Raw genomic sequence first — 5,479 nt, forward strand, 5'->3', positions numbered from 1 at the left:
GGAGTACATTCTAGAAGTGGAAGACAGTGTACACAAAAAATGATATATAATCCACTGCAAATTCAATTGCAACACATCTCTCTGGCCAGAAGCCCTGCATTTTTCTCTACCTCCAGGCTGTTCTGGCATCCACATCGTTACGGGTACAGGATGCCAAGGTGGATGGCATACACCAATAGCAGCTAGGACTTCAAAAGAGGCAGGGCCAATGTGAGTTAGAAAGTGGCTGGTAAAGGGAGACATGACTCATGCCAAGAATGCCAAGAAAGGAACCCAGGAGGGAAGCCAAGCAGTGAACCTTTGAATGGACTAGATGAGCTCTTGACAATGATTCAAATATCCCTGTTGTCCTTTCCCACAACTGCTTGGATACCAGGTGGAAGCTGGGTATTTTGACAGCATGTTTATTTCTCTGAGCACTTTACAATTGTTAATCTCTAGTTCCTAAAGGATATCCATATAAGGTTCATAAGCATTTTTAGCAAAGACACCTGGGTTGTGATTCTGCTGCTTGCTATCTGTGTGACCTTACAGGTAGGGAGAAAGAAGGTCATTCCCTATCAGTGAATCTCAGATTCTTTATGTATAAAATAAAGGAGTTGTAGCCTAGAAGGAAAAAAAATATTGTAATGATATGAAACAAAAACAAAAATGAAACATTGTACTGTTAATTTCCCTTGGCTGGGAATAAGAGATATGGATTTAGTCCTAGCTCCAATAGCTCTACCAGTAACTAGATATGCAACATTAGGTAACTCATTACCCCTTTCTGAACTTCAGTTTCCTCATCTTTGAAATGAGGAGGTTGTACTAGAAGATGGTGCCCAAATCCCTTCTAGCTCCAAAACTCTATTTGTCTCCCTAGATAAAATGTGAACTCCTCCAGGGCAGGAACTATTTCATTTTGGTCTTTGTATTTGCAGTGCTTAGCATATAGTAGGTGCTTAATAAATGCTTGTTGATTGATTGATTAACCCAAAGTCTCCACTACTGGGTATATATATTCCAAGGAGGTAAAAGACAGAAAACATACAGATTAATATTCATTGAAGTACACTTTGTGCCTGTAAAAACAAATCTGGAAATAAAGTAAGTGCTTGCCCATTGATTGGGAAATAGTTAAACAAAATTATATACGAACATAATAGAATATTATTGCACCATAAGAAATGATTATGATAATTCAGAGAAGGGAAGCATATGAAATAATGCAGATTAAAGTAAGCAGCATCAGGAGAATAATATGCATAATAATTAAAATAATGTACCAAAAAAGAACAATAAAATGTAGTCAAATGTTGAGTCATCGGAATGGCCAATTTGGGCACAGAGAAGTAAATAGGTGGGAGAGTATGGCTGCAGAATGTTGTGTATACTGTCAAAGTGCCTGCATTACTTGCTTTTGCTTAACTGTTTTTCTTAGTTACAAGGGAGGGATCATTTGGCGGTAGGGGTAGAGCATATGTGGATAAAACTATGAAGTAAAAACAAAAGGCATCACTAAAACTTTTTTAAAAATGAAATGAAGGGGTTGAACTAGATAATCTACAAAGTCTCTTCCTTCATTTTGTACTGTAAAGAGCAACAGTTTTGTGATAATCTTCCCAAAATACACTTCTGATCATGTAGCATAGTTCTGACCACATTACTACCTTGCTCAGTAAATTTCTATGGCTCCCTATTTCCTCTAGGATCCAGTATAAATTCCTTTATTTTTAGCCATTTAAAACCTTCACAACTTGGCTCCAAACTTACTTTTTTTTTCAAAAGAAATTTTGTGTTTTTATTGGAATGGTGTTAGGCTTTAAATACACCAATTTTGATATTCAGATTTGTTTTTTTTTTTAATCAGAAATTATACTACATAACTGCAATACTGGTCCAACAATCTTGTCTTTACTTTTCTTTTAAAGCAAGAAACAGAATGAGAGTATTCAGAAAGCACTACCAGGCATCAATTAATCCAAGATACTAGCTTTGGTTCCAAAAAGCACTTGTAAAGACAACCAGATTTTTTTTTTGGATGGTTGAAAATTGTAATAACTAGGATAACATGAGTGTGTAAGCCAGTGTCATGAAGCTTTTTTTAAAATTTACCTTAGAGTTGGTCTCTCTTTTCCTCAAATCTGACAGTTTTTCTTTGACATTTTTTCCTCAAAGTGTAAAAAAGTATAAAATTTAAACAAGCTCTTGCAGTACACTTTGGAAATGTACAATTCAAGCGTTGTAGAGCTATCTACATACCATTAGATTCCATCAAATCTTAGATAACCCATTAATATACAAAATATCCAGTCACAGAAAGAACTAAAACCCACTTCTTTTTGTTACACACAGATTCAAATACTATCTAAAGAAAAATACTTTTAATCATTTTGGCTTTCTTCTACATTCATATGTTAATACATTTATTAAAATATTCCTGTTGAGTTATGTTTGGTCTTTTTCTTGGCAAGTGAGTTTGCTATCTTAATATCAGCCATCCAGACGAAACAGGTAATCAGAAAGATGAGCCACTTTCCCAACTGTTATAACTATGAAATCAATTTTAAGACATGACCCCAAACACTGGGTTGTGGCAGCAAATAGTAGGTCCAATTTCTTCATAATCCTTTTTGGTGTGGCATACTTGGTAGAACTCATGTCTAGAAGCCAGGATTGATTCCCCAAAACCATATTACATATCGCTGCATGTGGTGTGTAATGACTTGCACATCAATAGGCTTGGGCTTCAGTCTACCACCACTTAATTCTTCTCACTTCTCACTTAGTTTCAGCCTTGCATCAACAATTCTTTTCAAATCCCATTGTAGTCGATGTCCAAAATCCCTCAACATGATTGAACCCCGAGAGAGGACAATATTCTTGGAGAGAGGACATCTGACATCGATGGGACAATTCTGAATTACCTCCTCTACCATTTATGAGATAGGTTGTGTGAAGTCTGGATTATCAAACTCTGGGCGAAAGAAGATTTCTGGACCAAGGAACCGTTCATAAGCAACATCAATGGAAAATTCTTTCTTTGAGACTGCATTGATTCCAGTATACTGTTTAATCTACTTTGACCCATCTGTATCATACTTGGTAAATTCTTTGACTAAATCTGGGCAGATATAACTAAAATATTCTCATATACTTCTGGAAGTTTCATGGATAATTTATTACAATCCAAACTTACTTTTCTAACCTTATTAGATATTACTCCCCTTCACACACCCAATGGTTACTATTCCTCACACATAGCACTCCATCTCCCAACTCTATTTCCTTACAAAAACTGTCACCCATGCTTAGAATGCATTCCCTCCTCATCTGCTTAGCTAAAGTATCATCTTCCATATGGAGCCTTTCCTGATACCCTCACTATTAGTACTTTTCTCCCCAAATTACCTTGTATTTATTTTGTTTATGTACCCCCTCTGGGCCCACTTGCATAATTCACACTTATACTGGAGGTTTGGGGTCTTCTGAAGGTGGCTATCTATTCCCTTTCAAGTTTCTAGGGGTAACCCTGAGGAGCTAGGTTTCTAGTACTATCACTCATTAATTTCTTTTAATGAATTTCCTATCAACAATCAGCCAGTAGACTTAAGTAGTTTTAGCAAAGAAATGTATTAAAGTGGTAGAAAAAACACAGTTGGGACAAAAGATTCCTCCCCAAACCTGTGGCAGGGATCTCTTACAAGTACACACAGGTCCATAAGGAGAATGGTAACAAATTTAGAGTACAATGGTAGCGAGATATTTGTAGGGGCCATGTGACAAAGGGGTCAGTAATTAAATTCCTGGTGCTTTGTGACTTAGAAGTCCTTTCTTGAATCCATATGTAGCATTATTTTTGATGCAAAGTTGAAGCTGCCTCTTTTTTTCAGAGAGCTTTTCCTACTCTTCTCCCAGAGGGATATGTGATGTCTTCCTGGTCCAATCTCCCTGATCCTAGCTGGATACACTGTCTACTACTGATTCATTCTCTCCTATAATATGGCCAATGATAGAGAAAGAAACTATGTTCTCCCTCAAAAAATTATTCTCTTGTATCCAACTCTAAAATTCTCAGCTCTTAAATCTGGAGCCCTCTAGCACTGGATTTGTCCACTACTTCAGGGCCTGCTATTTTTATATGTAGACCCAGAAGGATGTCTGATTCTTTCAGCAAGTCACAAGACTTTTCTTGTGGGGTATAATTTGTCTTCATCCAATAGACAAAAACCTTATATTCCTCTCTGTCGCCTGAGACTAAGTGTTGCATCAATCGGAGGAGTGTAAATAAAGAGAAGTGGGCCAGGTGGGTCAGTGAAAGACTGAGCCAATTTATTATTCTGAGGGTCCAGATTATATAGTGAAAGCTAACAATCATCCCTGAGGTTTTCTCACCATTCTTATGTGACTAACCCCAGCCCTTATGCCCATCCTTAATTATTCACACCTGCTTGCCATCAAGGTTCAAGGGGCAGAGTATTGTAACACCTTCCAGGCACAGGAAATTGGCCAGCCAAATATTCTGAATAAGTAAGCCCTTACTGGTAGGAAAAGGAAAGAGTCAAGTTCTAACCTAAATTCCTTATCCCATATTAGACTCTCCAGCTCTGGCCCTCAACAACCCTCCTTTTCTTTTTTTATTTTTATTTTTTTTTTGTTTTTTGCTTTTTTTTTTTTGGTGAGGCAATTGGGGTTAAGTGACTTGCCCAGGGTCACACAGCTAGTAAGTGTCATGTGTCTGAGACTGGATTTGAACTCACGTCTTCCTGACTCCAAGGCCAGAGTTCTATCCACTGCGCCACCTAGCTGCCCCTCCCCTTTTCTTTTTTTATAATTAACTTAAGGTGATGAACATCTGTACCCAAAGACTTGAACCATGATTTTGCTGTAGATAATATAACAAGCAATAGTGAGATATAACAAACAATGTTGCCCATGAAAACAGATGACATAGTAAAGCAGGCGCTTTTTATCTATATTGGTTAGGCCCAATTTTCCAGAATTTCTCAGGCTAGGTTCTGGGGTTAAGTCCCTGGGAGATGACTGTTAGCAAAAGACAAATCAGAATCAAAGCTCTCCAGTAAATTCAACACTATGCCAATGATATATTCCAAGCCAATGCTTCCTACTTCTTAAAGGTGTTAAGTATACAAAGGATACAATATCCCAGATAACACAATGAAGCTGTTGCCAAATGACATTGATGAGACAATAAGTGATACAAGGGATACAATATCCCAGATAACACAATGATCAAAAGTTACCTCTATACTAAAACACGTTAGAAGTGTACTGGCTTTCCCTTTGCCATGGTATAATCCCCCTGCAAGGTGGTAAGCAATGCAAACATAACTCTTCTGGTACAGTGTTAGTCACTTTAGCAATGTGTCCTGAGGTTGACTCTTCCCTTGAGAAATCACATCCCATGGTGGAGAAAAGGAGAAGACTTAATTCTAACTGGCTTGCCCTTGTAAAATGAAAGAGTACATTGTACAGG

The 5,479-nt window shown here is 37.5% G+C and overlaps 1 pseudogene; it reads right to left on the minus strand.

The window, feature by feature from the left end:
• Window positions 1-2,526: 2,526 nt before the first annotated feature.
• Window positions 2,527-3,155, minus strand: LOC110206709 (actin-related protein 3 pseudogene; annotated as a pseudogene).
• Window positions 3,156-5,479: the final 2,324 nt, after the last annotated feature.

Source organism: Phascolarctos cinereus, unplaced genomic scaffold, assembly GCF_003287225.1.
Source record: "Phascolarctos cinereus isolate Bilbo 61053 unplaced genomic scaffold, phaCin_HiC Scaffold_2;HRSCAF=192, whole genome shotgun sequence".
NCBI lineage: Eukaryota > Metazoa > Chordata > Mammalia > Diprotodontia > Phascolarctidae > Phascolarctos > Phascolarctos cinereus.